A 17,090-nucleotide genomic window follows, 5' to 3' on the forward strand; every position below is an offset into this window, starting at 1 on the left:
ATGAAAGAAATTTTCTTGAAGACTGTTCTTGGCACTGCTCGTATCCGGTTTTCTTTGTGAATATTTATTTTTTATCAGTTTGTTTTGGCTTCAGCTTTAAAGGCATCTTTGTTTAATAAAAGGCATTCTATAGCATACATTATAAAACACTATACCACTATTCTTGTTTGTGACATGGTTTAGTTCAGCTGGACATAATTTTCGGGTTCAATTTCCGGGGCAAAACATGTCATTTGCCAGCCATATAAGAGGGTCTCACCAGTGGTGATCTGGAAATTTTATTATTACCTGGGGTCTAATCAAGAATCCAACCAGATAGCAGAGACACTTTAGAGGGGGTCAATACTCAGCAGTGGTAGTCCAGAAATCTTATTATAACCTGGGGTCTAATCAGGTCTAATCACAACCTAAAAAAAGTAATAGTGGAAGTTGAAGTGCACAAATTATATTAAATTTATTCTATAGAGCGTCCAATTGTTAAAAGGCCAGCAACGCCTATTTAATTCCAATTAAATTAACTTATTAAAAAAATTAGAAGTAATGAATGCAGATGCCACTAAAAGCGTTTCGCTGAAATATCTTTTAAGACGCCTAAAGCGAACACTTTGGTATAAGTCTGAACGGGAGTTAATTTTATTTAAACTAATAAGCCAGATCCGAGCAATACCAGCTGATCTAGAACTAATGAATATTACATGTATGCAAATCCAAATAATTGAAGATAGTCTGGATTTACATTTACGCTTCTTGGTATTCGCTATAGTTAGCTCAGATTTGTTTTCATATTAACCTAACCTGTGGCACTATAACCTTTATTAGGTATGGGCCTCAAATTACTCTATCTGTTTCATAATCATTTGTTAATCTATTTGGCAAGTAGGTGATCAACCTCCTGTCCTTGACACATGCAGACTTTTTGGGTCTAAAACAGTGACAGTTGACAATCAAAAGGATATTTAATTGTAAAGGTCTTGGTTGATATAAACACGACCAAATAAACGAAATTATGTCGTTCATTTGTTTGTGATTGGTCAAAAATATATCAAACACGATATGCGTTAACACGCGTTAATATATAATAATGGCGAAGACACCGTGGTAGTGGAAAGTCTGCTAAGTATATATTTTTATTATGATAAAAGTTTTCAGCTTTTTTAGATTACTTTAATTATTAATTAACTTTAGATACACACTTGCATCCATAATCCAATCAAAATACAGATTATACTTTACAACGAATGTATATCTAATAAATTTTTCATATATATATTATAATACCTAACAAAGTTTACGTAGAATGTCCGATCTTATTACAAAAATACTCTACAGGTATTGAAAAATTCTTGATTTCAAGTAGGTAATAAAAGACATTTTTAATCAGTACAGGAATTTTAATCTTGATTATAATAAATTGTTAAATTAAAAACAAAAATTCAAAATGCAAACTTTCTTAAAGATTAGAAAAGAGATTTATTGGTAGAAGTTCAGTGTCTTAGAACTTCCCTATACACGACATGTGTGGCAGCAAACAATTTCATGTTTTGGAGTTCCGAGTTGGGATAAGCCCATGGATAAAACATTATTTTTGTAGATATTGATACGTTCTATAATACTGTATAATTTGTTTTGTTATATCATCAATAGTTTCGCGACAACGACAACGCACGCGATGACATTTTTCACACCTTGGGTTAGATTATAGCATAAGCGTTTTCGTTGTGTGAAAACTTTAGAAACATACATACAAAAACTCAAGTGTTTCCTCTTTATAATATTAGTATAGATGAAGAGGTAATAGCCGAAACTGAAGCTTATCTAACAACTTTTCGACAAATCGTACAATGAAAGTGGAATCTAAAAAAAATTGTATCGCCTTCGATATAATTAAATAAAAGAATAATTTTAGTATAAAATTCTAAAAAAAAACATTTCTATATTAGTTTGTTTTTATTTCAATTTCACGTGCCGGCCGCCAATAGATTTTGCTGTGTGCGCAATTAACACTTGTTAAATACGTTATAAAATTTCTCTCTGGGTGTATGAATGCTTGATTATACGCAGGATAATTGGAAAATGCTTCAAGAAACAACAGGCAGAGAAAATTTTCAGGCAATAGTCCTCGTTATCATGAAATACCTAATTAGAAATGTAATTAACAATCGGTGAATAAATGGGTCAATTGTCATACTAGGAATCTTTTAAGTGTGTAATTCTGCTAGAATACACAGGCAAGAGAAAAAATCAATCAATCAATTAAATGAGACAAAGATAAGAAGCATGACTAAATCCTGGCTCGAGCTGGATGCAGCTTCCACCCTGAGGGGTTCTTATTATTATTTAATATAAATACAAAATAGTAGATTTTTTTATTGATTTGTTAATCGTGCTAGGAGTTGGAGGGAGATTATTTAAGTTTGTTTCTTCATATATAATTTCTCCTATAAAGTGAATTTCTTATATTCTTGCCACTGTTTAAGATAATTGAATCTCATAAAGCCAGTTAAATTAGGTTCCTCTAAACATTTGTATATTCTATGTCTATGTTCTCCATTTTGTGATAGTCTCCAGGTGTAAGAAGCCGCAGCAAGTGTTCTGTCACCGATAACAATTGCAAAAAAGTTATATAGTAAATTTTAAAATTGCAAATTTGACTTAATATTAATTTTTCTTAATCTAGTTTGTTGTTCAGTATTTAATAAATTCTAATCAATAATATTTACAATTTTTTTTAATCGTATGTAGGTTAAGAAAATAAAAATAAAGAAAATTATAACAAATTTAAAAAGTGTGGTCCCTGTGACAGTGTACCTTTAACGCTGGCAGCATTTCCTCGCTGTATTGCGATACTTATTCATTACGCAAGGAAAGCACCGGCTCTGGAGTCACCGGTACTACCTACTAGGTGCCAATTTAAATCTTTAGTTATTACCTGAGCACTTGAACCCCACGTCACAAGAGTCTCAACTCCATAGGGAACAAAATCGAAGTTGGAGGAAAAATTTAAAAATTTTAAACGCGTATTATTTTCTGGGCAGCTTTTTTACTGGTCCGAGAGAATTGAAACGGGGCTAATGTATCCACACAAGTATCATACCAATGCCCGTCCCATCTTTCAAGGGACCAATGACATCCCATCATTTATTGTTTATTTTTAATGTATTATTTGTTTTCTCTTTATTGATTGTAATGTTATCGTTTAAATATTATGCACACTTGGCATGCATGCATGTATTGTGTTTTTTGTATGTCGTGTGTTGTGTTTGTGTTTCATTAGTGTGCCTTTAAAATATTACTTACAGTTATGACTGACGCGGCACTACGAAACACAGAGGACACCTAGTAATAGTTGGAAACATTATGAAGATGGATCCCTTAATGATGTTAGTTAGCGGTTCGTCCAATTGAGACCACAGACGGATACCATCACACACATGTTATAATAATGTTTAATTAACAGATAAAGTCAGCTGTCTTGTAAAATTTAACAAAACTTCGTAAACACAGCCTTATTAAGAAGATGTACTTATTAGCGCGGTATTTCTTACCAAGGTTCACCAAAATTTGATCTCAAAATGTAAGGATCTTACTTAATTCTATTCAGAGGCAGGTGTTGATAATTCTATTCAGAGGAAGTTAACAAAGTTAGGTTCTCAAGTTTATTAAAGAATCATGTTTACGATTATAAATTTTCGAGAGTATTATTATTTGAAGCTAGCTTCCCTTACCTAATATTTATCTTTTATAATAAAATGATCCAATTTAATAATTTATAATTTAATTTAATTATATTATTTTTAAAATTGTCTGTTTTCAGTGTGTGTTGTATTGTGTATCATATTAGTATAGATAGTTATTGTACTTGTAATGTTGAGAAAAAATGTATGACCGCTCTAATCGTTGTATCGCTGTCGAAAGTTATATCGAACTATATTGAATTGATTAATCAGTGACGCTACAACCTTTCTAGGTCTACGCCTCAGATTTAAGTTTCTGTTTCATGTTCATTTTGTCAATCACTTTCCTTTGCCTAACACACACCGTCGAATTTTCACGATGTTTTCCGTCACCGTTCGAGCGAACATAGAAAGAAAGTCTTTTGGTGCACAGCCAGGGGTTGAACCTATGATGTCAGGGGTGAGAGACGCACTCTTAAGCCACTAAACCAACACTACTCCTATATGATATAATCAGATCAAATTCTACCAGAAAAAAGATTTTTACTATATTAGCCTACAAAATTTTCAGCACACCATTAGGAGTAAGATGAGGAGTATCAACTCTAGACTGTACATAATGCAACATTTAAAATGGCACAACGGATACTTGCCGCAAACCGTTCGTTACTTTTGGCAACAGTACTGCAATAACGAAAAAAACTGTAACTTTTCTTGCTTTGTATAATATAAGCTTTTGTTCGGCTCTGCACTGGTAATGGGCTGAATTTAAAACAATTACTTTGTTTTATTGTGCTCAAGTACAGATATTCCATTTGTATAATAGGTTTTTATGCTTATAATAAATAAATACTATAAATGATTTGAAAATTACACGCTTTAACAAAATTCTTGGCCTAGTGGACTCCGTCAATGGACCGAGTGTGTTTGGTGAGGGAAAACATTGTGAGGAAAGTCAGTCAGGTCAATAAAGTCGCCGGCGTGTATCAGACCCAGAACACTATTAAGATATAGATACAGAACTCTGTGGCTTAGGCCATAAAAGGCTGTAGAGACACTGTTTTTTTTTCTGTAATATATATGTTTCACAGTCTCATACAGTTTGTAGTGGCACCTGCAATGCGGCTACAGTTGATACCCTGATTAACGCTATTGAAATGTTTTCGAATGTATTATATGCAATATAACCTTTGGTCCACCCCATCCCTCTGAAGGGTGAGTTCCAGCCCAACCAACACAACACAACAATTTCTATTTTCATAATACTTTCTTTTGGATAAATTTTTTTTAATAATTTTTAATGACCACAAGTCTTAGGACAACTTACAAATATTTAAAAGGACATTGCAATAAAAGTATGCCGAGTTTATTTCTTTAAGATCACTGTGAGCAGTTTTATATAAATAAATAAAAACCAAGGTGCATTACTCTCAACCCGGGTGTGCACCGATAAAGTTTTATATGTGCTCAATTAACACTGGTTGGCATGATGAAGATAAAAATCAAGAGGAAGTCAGTAGGTTTAAATCACAAAAGTCGTAGCGCTCGAAGCACTTTTTCTACTGGTTTTAGTATCGTCACGAGAGCTATAATAAATTTTTCATAAATAATATGAATACAGAATTACAATAGTAACATATTTTTATTACAAGGTCTCCAATAAATGTTATAAATCTTAAGAGTGAAAGCCTTAAGTTTCGTCGTAAAAACAGATAGAACCTTAAAATTCCGTTACGCGGATAATAAAGTAAATCCTACAACGTATAAATTCTTTGTGACCCTGTTTTGTGGGTGTTTTTGACACGTAATTTGACTTAGATAAGATTTGTTTTTAAATTTCGATAGCTCAGTCTTTACGTTATTTACATTATCTTACCCTACATACAAAGTAAAAATAATAATTATAAGTTGATAAATAGAAACTTAAAAATTACGGTGTTATTCATTGACGGAGGAAATCAGCTCTGGGACCACCAGACGCCAATTGAAATCTTTAATTAGCGCCTGTGCAGTTACTTTAATTTGGCTGTAAAGTTTTAATTTTTCAAAATGTGTGTAAAAATATGATTTAAGACAAGACATCTTACAAAATGTATCAATATACAATAACCATAATTCTTTCGTCGTTTGACAATTGCAATAAGATTATTATTATGATATGGTCGCTTGTTCATTCAACATTCATTAACTTCTTTTGATTGAATGATTCATGAGAAATAACAGAAAGAAGCAGATCTAAAATCATTAGCGGAACTATCGTTGAAATAGTATACTCAAGATACATTCACGTTAACTAGAACAGTTCTATTATTCACCCCAAGTGTAACACCATATTTTATTTCATCAGCATCACCTTGATGGAAAGTCCACACTCCACTTTACAAGACACTTTCTTTTGCGAACTAGCGAACTGTAGAAACGACTGTCAGTGGGGGTCATTCCTAAACAGAAAGTTTTGGTTGGAAGGAATTATATGGTCTTTAAACAAAGACCATATAATTCCTTTACCGCCAATAGCCGGCAAGCATCCTCTAAAGTTGGTCTCCATGGGATGACTGAACTTCTTTGCCATCCCGTCGTAATCCCGGCAAGCCTGCGAGCATTCTGGTAATATAAGTGTCAATGGGCGGTAGTGTCACTTAACATCAGATGAGCCCCCTATCCTCCAATTATATAAAAAAAGAATTTTGTTAAATAAATAAATAAAATAAAATAAAAAACTTATTTAAAATCTTCGTAAACAAGTTTTAAATATGTAGTACTTGCGGAAATCAAATATTAAATCGAGATAGTTGTAGGCAAAATCTAGTTAAAAATAAACCCGCAAGGTGTAGTTAATGCTTTCGTGGAACCCGTTGAAAGTTTAATTAGGTTTACATCTAGTTTTAGCTGTGCATGTTTCTAATCAAAGTGTCTTGAATACACACCACCTAGGGATTACATATTGTTACCACAATTCAGAACTCGCTGAATAAACACCTTACAGCCATTTATGAAAATTTGTGTCTGCTTTTATATTTATTAACAAAAATCGGTTGTCTGTAAATTCGGTTTACTGACGATAGTTGAACGTGACAACGTCATAAGAAAATACTCATGGAATGGTTGCTTTTTCAAAAGAAAATTTCAATTTTATTTCTTCGATAGATATTTTGTATGGATATAGAGAAGTAGGTAAATGGAAATCACAGTTTAATTGATCAAGCTACATTTATTTGTACGCATAAATACAATTATGTCAATTTTTTTCATCGCTCATTCAAGTAGGATTGTGCCTCTTTGTCGCTCGTTCCGCGCTTAAATGGAATGCCGCAGAGCGAGTTAACGCCGCACGAGTCATGTTTTTTCGTGCGTGCAGCCGGCTTCATCGAATTACACACATCACATCAAAAACAACCTTTATGCGACTACAATAATAAGGATTACATTAAATTTACGTTAATATATGTGTGTGTGTATATATTATATATGTACACGATCTCCGACGGAGGGAAGGCCCCCTCCAAATTCTTCGATTTGTCTCTCATCTTCACTACTATTTTCCAATCTTTACCCAGGTTTCTGGTGAGCGTCCTAAAAAATGGTCTCAATGTGGATAATTTTTATACAAAAGGAGGCAAACATGCAGATGGCCGATTCATGACATTGCCGTGAAGGATCGTGAGTACGTTTCTGGCTTTTTATAAGCAAGTAGATGATCTAACTTAATTCATTATTAATGAGAATTAACACCTGCAACGCCAAGAGGGTTGTAGAATATCTGTACACTTCTCGAATTAACAGCTGTAGATCATCAAAATGATTTAAAAAGTGCTTAATTTGTCAGTAACTTATACCGTTATTTTATGACGACAAATGTATATTTAAATATGAAAAAGAACCTCAAGCAATACGCGCAAATCCTCTTCATTCAGATAAGCAAGGGTCCTGGCGGTACTATTCTCTAGTTATGAGAAATGCCTCTTTGAAACCGCTTCAAAGTTGAACCCCTAAGGAGGGATATTTTTACAAGGATGAAATGCCAAAGGTAAATTCTAAACGGAGCTACGTTCAAATTCATGCACGCGGCTTAGGGTTGACAATGCGATTTGGAAGAGGAATTTTGTATTAAGCATTTAATATTAAATATATAATTAATTAATTTAATTGCAATCGATGACGACACATGGGTTGCAGACGTCCATGCACGACGGTGGGCACTTTAATCAAAGTGACCTACTCGTATGCTTCCTGTCTAATGAACCACTGTCTTATCAATAATTACAAATTAATAGTAAATCAGATTTTCGTATTATCCTTCATATCCTAGCTTTCTTTCTAACTTTTAGCCTTCAGTACCGTCAATCGGAACCCCTTCAAAGATAAAAGCCTCCAGTATTTTGTAACTATATCTGTTCATGACTTTATTTCTCCATTCGCTTCCTGCTACCGCTTCTTAATCGAAGAGGTATTCCTCAATCCACCTTTTGGTCCTTCCTTTCCTTGGTCTTTCCATATAGTTGTTTTTTTAAGTATTTTTATCTTAACCGTTAAATAGAACTTGATAATAAACCTACATAGTCCTAGAATAGTATATTACTTATGGATAATGTAACATTAAAATATTGAAAGAATGTTACATGAATACAATACACTACCTTATTATATATAAATATATGTTGTAAGGTATTAAATTATTAGGTTATTATTAAGTAAAAAAGGCTTCTATGTAAAGTGTGATTATATGCTCTCTATAAAATCATTGTTTTTACCAGCTAAGTTAAAATAAGATTAGATTATTATTAAGATTCAAGCTCGTCCCAGCCCTAACATAGGATTTAATCCTTATACGGATATTTCACGGATATTTATACCTAATGCGGAAGTAGACAATTTTATTTTCAATCTACTGAATCTGCTATTCAAGAGCTTTGAAAAAATATAAATCTTTTTAACTCTAACAAATCGTTTTGTACAAATCTTTCCAAAGTACATGTTTCCCATAGTTTTTTGTGCTTTTCAAATATCTTACCTGCTTTCAACTTTCACTATCCATGGTGGTGCTGTTAAACAACTGTCCTCACAAACCAAAGTATCCGTGCGTTTTCAGGATGCTAAATTTTGTATAACAGTTCCCAATGGAAAGCGGGCGTAACTTTCATAAAGTGATTTCAATATTTTCTATATGTTATTCAGTAGAAACAAAATATGATAGTTATATTAATCTACAGTATTCTTATAACACTTAACCGTATTTAACGTACTGCGATTCGAATCGTCGACGATCGGTCACTTTTCGAGCGGCTTGATCCCTTTGCGTCGAGGCATAATACGGAATTCCACCCGAACCAGCTGCCCTCCCGTGTATTCGCGAACCAATACGACTTAGGGATCATTAAGAAAAGCACAACGCACTTGCGAGCCCTCTAGTGATGGCAATGTCTATGGGTGTCACTTAACATCTGGTAAGCCTCCTGTCCGTTTGCCCTTCGTTATGTTATTTTTTTTTAGTTTGAGTTGAGAATTCTAATGTAACGAACACGATGTCCAGAATTCCATCACTTTTATCAAACCACAGTTCCTTGTCATTTGCTAGTTAGTATTCTAGTAATAAATATTATGTTAAACGTATTTTGCCCCATATATCTATAAAAGGTAAAAATCTTGAACATTTATTTATGATATGTTAATTGAAGCTTATTTATTTAAATTAATAACATGAAAAGGTATTAGCTTTTTGATAAAAACTAAATCAGTCTCATTGCACGATAGTCTTGATATATTAATTAGTGAACTGATCAATAAAATAAAGCGTTGTTAAGCACGTAACTTATCCGAATTTGGCGAAAAAGTATTTCTTTTAATTCATCATCATATACAGCCCAGTTACTATTTAGTGCTTCTTGAGTCCAACTCGTCGAACCCCTAATGTCCTTGACAACTCCATCCCACCAATGCAGCCTCGGTCTACCGTGTTTTCTCTTGCCACCAGGTATGAGGTAAGGAACATGTCGGCCTGTTGGATTTTATGAATTGGACGATGTCGGCGTCATCAATGAAGTTATAAACTGCATTGTAGCGATTACGCCAAACGCCGTCGCAAACGTTCGAAAATAAAGAGAGCAAACTCGTCTTTCTGAAGAGTTCAGGTTTCATAACCATAAGTGAGCTGCAGAATTTAGAAATGTTTGTTTCTGAACCATTTTATTTATGCTATGATGAAAACCGGCAAATCAAGATTTTTCTAAAAGCGGTAGACAATATTTATAAATAAGTTACCTCTTTGCTGGACCCTTACTGCTAGCATCAATTTTCTCAGTGTATTGCTAAATACGCTGAGCGGCAAAATCTGTGTCTCCGGTATCAGTTGGCAAATGAAATCTTATCCCGTACGTCCAATAGTCCTCGCAGTAATAAATTAAATAAATCCACTTCTACATAGATACGTTTATTTCTTTATATTGTTACCGCCTGTCTAGTGACCACAATGGTTAAATTTGATTTAAATCATATTTGGCGTCGCGGTTACATCTGTTTATTTAAGGTAAGACTCAGTCAATATTAATTTGGATTTCACTAATTAGTAGGCTATTACTCTTATAAAACAAATATTTCTAACCGCTAGCAAGTTATAAAGCTTAAGTCACTATGGATTCAATAAAAACTGCTTAAATTTGCGAACATTAAATGGATTTTTAAAGTGAAAAGATATTTGTTTGTAAAACTTGAGCGGCGGTCTTCAGGCGTATATGAATTTTGACATTATGTCATATAGCAAAACAAATGTACGGAATGACTTCGAGGCGTCAAAAAGTTAGAGTATCATTTTGATGTCTAGTTAACGAAACTATCGTTTATTATCTCGATAGGCCTCATACTGTAATTTGCACTTTAGAGGAGTGAATCAAAAGGCCGTGATTATCTTCGTTATTCGTGAACGATGAACTGTGAACGGGGTGAATGAAGCGTTGAGTGTCGCTCATTTTCATTCGTTGCATTATCCGGAGTTCTTTGATATGCGTTTTTCTGGTTCTTTTAAAGTAAGCTGAGATGAATTACAACCTTTTTGTTCAATCCATATGAATCAATCAAACAGGAGAATGTGTGTTTACAATTAGAGGAGTTACATTTTAAACAGTGGAAAATGTTAGCCTAGTTAAAAAGCCGATAATAATATCACATTATTTAGTTATATATGTTACAATAAGGTTAAGTATTAATATCAACCAGCTTAATAAATACTTATGTATTACAATGATGAGATGACAAATAAAGTCGAATCTATAGAAATTTACTTATTCCCAAAGGGTACATAACAGACACGTGTCCCAGGCTCCTGCTGTATAGAACTCTCAGCACTTCAGAAGCCTGATAAGGTAAGTTAATATTAACCATAATTGGTAAATAAAAATCCATTAAATCAATTTGTCTTTTACAATTTTTTATTTCCTTTCAGTTATGTAAATAATATTATCCATTTGCTATAAAACTAAAGCATTTACTTACCGACTCCAAGTCGCCTTCAACCGCTGGAGAATGAAACCGCATGACGCTAGTAAAACAGTTGCAGATGCTGCAAAGAGGGCCAGAAAGACTTCGAGCGAGGACAGATATGAGAATCAAGACCGAACGAGATGGGGCTCACTGTGGATGTCAGATGACTTTTAATTGCCTTTTAATTGCCCATAGTCATTGAATAATAATCAACTAAAAAATTAGTTGTGTCACACCTTTTCACACCACCGATTATTTATCAATCTAACAGGCAAGGATGATCAGTTTCCCGTGCTTCAGACGTCGACTTTTTCCATCTAAGGCAAGCCGGTTTCCTCACGATGTTTTCCTTCCACCGTTTGAGCGATGTTAAATGCGCACATAAACAGTCCTCGGCTGCGGAGCCGGGGATGGAACCTATGACCTCACGAATGAGTGACGCACGTAAAGCGTAGTCCAACAATGCTTTGTTCTATTATCTATGTGTTTGAGGTGCAAATTTCAATACAACAAAATTTTAGTTTATAAATCATAAAGCGACTATGTTTTAGACATTTCCTATAACATATTGTTTTATTTAGTATCCCATGTGACACTAATCTTTAAAACCTATAACCAAGAGACAAGCCAAGCCAAGAAAAGGCTTCGCAAGTTCTCAACTATTGCACCTATTGGCACTTCAAGTTTCTCCTTTCCTATTTCACGTGAAACATTTTGTTATAGAAACTTTAATTGAAGTATTTTCTATTGTAGCGTGTTTGTAAATAGGTACCGCTAAACAGCGGTGTTTTACTTACTTTAGATACCTGTTTTATTCCGTTTATTCTTTAAGTTTTTTTATACCAAAAAAGTATGAAAAAGGTTACGCAACCAACAGGGGGCAAACGCGCAGGAGACTCACCTGATGTTAAGTGGTTAACGAGTGCGTTGTCGGCCTTTTAAGTATTCGTTCTTTTCTTGAAGGATCCTAAGTCGAATTGGTTTGGAAATACATTAGTAGGGAACTGGTTCCAGCCACTCTCAAAAAGATTGGTCGTCGACGATTCTACCCGCTCTTCAAAACATTCAAATGGAAGGAGCTGGTACTAGGGGCTGCCACCCTTAGGTGAGAACAGTACTCCGTGTGGGTCTCATTTGCTCTTTTGGTAAACTGAACATCGTTCAATATGCCGAGTGTTCCGATACTGCCTGAGGCCCATGCCCGGCTGTCCATGTTCACTCAATATGTAGGAATTCTAGTGTATAGCTCGTCATCTGCTGACGCGTAGCTAAGCTACTATAACCAGAACAAAGATTTATTATTTTTCTTGTAGATTTTTAACTATAAAGGTTTTTAGCGCATTTAACTTATTCGTTAGGCACAGAAAGCATTTTATCATTCTTTACTGGGCTGAAAATATTCTTAATTTTATTAACTAGCGGCCTGTACTTTAAACATTTAGTAAAGTCTATGTTACACAGCGATAATGTAGCATTTTATAGTGAAAGACTTTCTAGAGTCGCTATTTATTATTGTAAAATAACTCGCTAGAAAACAGTGAAGAATTTCAAAGTGCAAAAATTATATCCAAACATTGTTCGGCTTAAGAAACATTTCAATTTATCTACAGAGGTATTAAAGGTTGTAATTTATACAAATTTATTTGAATTAGTGTTAGTTCTCTTAAGTGGTAAGTGACCAAATAGAACACAATTTGTATTTCCCTCAATACATTATTATTGGATACTTAGCCATATTTGTATGTACTTTTTGTTACCACGAAATATGACTTTGCTGTGAATGGAAGCCTGGTTATTTATATCACAGGTTCTCACCTAGTTTGGAAACCGGTCTTTTTGGAAACCTTCTCAACTGTAATCTTATTTGTTGTAAATGTTATATGGGAGAAAATAAATAAAATTATTATTATTAAATACTCTCTTATGTTAAATATTCTTTTAAGTAAATTAGGTTAGTTTTCAACTACTTATTAGTATTTATTTAGTTTAGATCGGTATGTTAAATGACAGTGATTATTAGAAAAATACAAATTAGTGATTTCTCCAGTGAACAATTCAAGTTTTACACATACACACTACAACTGTACAATTTGCTACACGAAACAAAATCAACCCATCAAAATATGAGCAAAATATATGTAAAGTTACACAACGGAAAACTCTATAATAAGAAAAACAAATGTGTAAAAGCGTTGGGCGAGAAAATTGCAATTTCGATACACACTTCGTAATTTACATGCGAATGTTTATACAACGGCGTCATTTTGTATGAATTGAAATGTTACCGTCATTATCTTGATAGGTCTTTTAGGCTTTATATTATGACTTACTTAAAGTCCTATGTCTTCCAAGTGGGGCAGAGTGCATCCAGCGTAGACCAGCCTGATCGGTCCTGGACAGCTCTCTGAATTTCACTCCACGTCAATCCAGCTTTTCTTCTTCGCCTCTATAACGATGCTTCGTAGCTTGATTTGTTTTGGGGTACGTCTGCCTTTGCCTTGAGGTTTCCAGTCGAGACCTTGTATGGCAATGTGACTTGGATCCCTACGTTACCCGCTAATAGGAACCTCATTACCTAGCTCCCATAGCTGGTGGTAAGAGATTGTCTTCGGCCCGAAGGCTTTTTATTATGACATGTAATTCACAATCAGTTAAGCCTTTCTCGCCAATAAAACCAGTACTTTCTGAGATTAGCATGTACACACAAACAAATACTTTGTTTATATAATATGAAGCGTAGATATGTAAATTATGCATACATATATAACTTGGCTTATTTTAATCGTCCGAACTTATTGGATTCCAAATAGATTTTTATACAGGATATCCCTATAAAAAAATCTAACAAAATTTAACAAGAAATCTATAATGTAATTTCTCAATACAAACGTCTTCCTAGATTTTTTTTCGTGTACATTTAGTTTATTCGATATTATTGTGTTAATTCTAAAGTGATAAATGTTGAAAAACAGGCAAAAATAATATGATGTTAAGTTATACCGGCGCCCATGGACACTCACACTGCCACAAGGCTCGCAAGCGCCCTGCCAGCCTTTTAAGAATTGGTACCTCTTTTCTTGATGGACCCTAGTCGAATTGGAACAGAAATACTTCAGGGGGCAGGTTCAACATAGTGGTGGTGCCCGACAAACACTGCCTTAAGAAACTCTCAGTTGATAAATGATATTTATGTGGCAGTTGTTATGCAAATCATAGCTAGAAAATTTAAAGCAACGAACAACCACGAACTCTTCATAATTTTATAATTGAATTAATTATAAAAATCGGCTTCAAACGCGCCGAGGTATCATCTAAAATGTTTTGAAGTTAAAATGTTGTAAATAATTGTTCTAAATGAAGGCAATTTAAGGCTTAACATTGATTTCCCCGGACAGCACATTTCATTTGGGAAAAAGTACTCTTGGAACTTCAAATGTATTGCAATAAATAGTAAATGAAATAATCCATCAAACTCTGTTTCGTTTTTTCCTTTGTCTGACGCATTTTGATGTTTCATCTTGAGACTCACAAATAAAGTTTTAACACTATTTTTAATCTAGATAGTAATAATAAAATAACCAATAAATCATTGGCGTTACAACCATTTTAGGCTGGCCCCTCAAATTTATATATCTGTTTCATTATCATTTGTTAATCTAATAGGCAAGTAGGTCGACATTTTGGGTCTTAAGACAAGCCGGCTTGGTCCATTGGCGCACAGCCGGCAATCAAACCTACGACCTCAGCGGTGAGAGTCACACGCTGAAGCCACTAGACCAACACTGCTCATAACATAGTAAGAAAAATTAATAAATAGAAAATTAAAACAAATTTAAAAATTTAGTCTTTGTGGTGCATTTCCTCGCTGTATCTCGATATGTATTCGTGGAACGAGAAAGGCACCAGCTCTGGAGTCACCACTACTGTCAGATGCCAACTTAAATCTTTAATTAGCACCTGTACACTTGAACCCCACAGCCCAAAAGTCTCTACTCCATGGGGAACAAAATCAATGTTGGAGCAAAGTTTATTATTTTCAGCCTGCTCTGCAGTCGCGCCAACTTGGGCTTGTATTTATCTTACGTCCTACGTTTATAATTTATTGAAATTGTAACTATACAGCCTTAGATAAATGTTGTTAATAGAAATACTAAACACGTTTATACTACCTTCGTAGTATGGTTTTAGTTTTCTCGTAACAGGAATTCTAAGAGTTATCATATGTTTTATAAATGAATAAGATATCGGAAGCTATACTATAGTGAAGTTCTGGAGATGGTGAATTTTTTTAAACAAAACTTTATTTAGTTTTAAATGTACGCTTGCCCGGGAAGTATTTAAAATATACATATTTGGCTTCTTATATCGTAGTTTCAGCTTGTCAACTTTCCAATCAGATTAGATCATTTGACGCAATTGAAGACTGGAATTCTTATAGTATTGTTATAGGCATCAGTGTATCACAAAGATGGTTAACCTGTAAAAAGTAAAAGTGTGATGAGGCAAATACACATTATTTATTTATTTTTTAAATTTATTTATTTATATTTTACCTCTCCTTGGACAGAAGCAACGAGTCGAACAGGGTGCCGCCAGAGCTCTGGCGAGAGAGAACGTTTCATATTAAAAATACTTCTAATTGAGAAAAACACTTTTTGAACGGATTAAAGCTATGTTTTATTATTAAAACTTATAGTTATTTACATAATTCTAAATTTTAAATTTTGTCCGACGTTTCGCGTTTCAAAAAGTGTTTGTAAAAGCTATTTAAGTCTTAATGTGTAAAAGCTGTTTGAACAAAAGACAATACTATATACTTCTAATTGTTTTAAAGAAATATTCACCGACTGAAGACCATCTTTATAGAGCAGTGTGGGGCACGCTGAAGCCACTAGCTTCAGTCTAGCGAGTCTTATCCCTGAGGCTCGGTCCCCGGCAGTACCAGTTGACTGTCCATGTGCGAAGTTTACACTGGCTCGAACGGTGAAAGAACATCGTGAACAAACAGTCATCTCGAGACTGATCACCTACTTGCCAATAAGTTTGAGAAATGACACAGATACAGAAATCTGAGGCCCAGACCTAAAAAGGTTGTTGGGCCACTGTTTAGAGCTTTAAATAACGTTGTAAGTGGAATGTGAGACATTAATTCAATTAGCCGTCCCACTGGTCAATGTTATTGAAATATAAAGAATTACATTCATTTTAAACAACATAGATCTGACTCAAGACTGGAAAGTTAATAGCAAATTTATTACATTAATTAGGTGATTCGACGTTTTCATTGCTGGGTCAGCAATCGTGCTCAGCGAGAGGCTGCCAAACCAACTTGACAGATAGCTGTTTAACATTGTGACTAGTCCATTGAAATGTTATCATATCAACGCCATCCAAACATCGATTTTTGTAAATTCGCATTTAATGTTTCCGACTAAAATATTCTGCTTTTTGCTTTATCATTTATTGTATCTTCTTTAATAATAATAATATTAATATTAAATATGTTTGTGTTCATATTATGTTTTTAACTAGCTTATCCTTTTGATGTCTTTGTTTATTTTTTCTCGCATGTAGATTCCCTACGTACTTTAAACTGGCATGAGGTTAAAACTATTTCCATTAAAAAAAACAAAGTATATGTAAATGTATGGTCATATTTATATTTTGTTAGGATGTATGATTTCATTATTAAATCAATAACTTTTAGACCATACAAATTTTAATTAATATAACGATATATTTAAAAAAAATATCTCGTAATTTTATGCACAATTTTCATTTATAATAAAATTTGATACGTACTCTAATTCTCAGAATAATTATTTTAATTATTTAACGTTCGTGGAATTTTTGAATTACATCAGTGTTGGCCTAGTGGTGTGAGCTCGTATCTCTCAACCCTAAGGTTATGCGATCATATACCTTTACTAGTGATTTTTCTTT

The sequence above is a fragment of the Pieris brassicae genome, chromosome 13 (genome assembly GCF_905147105.1).
Source record: "Pieris brassicae chromosome 13, ilPieBrab1.1, whole genome shotgun sequence".
NCBI lineage: Eukaryota > Metazoa > Arthropoda > Insecta > Lepidoptera > Pieridae > Pieris > Pieris brassicae.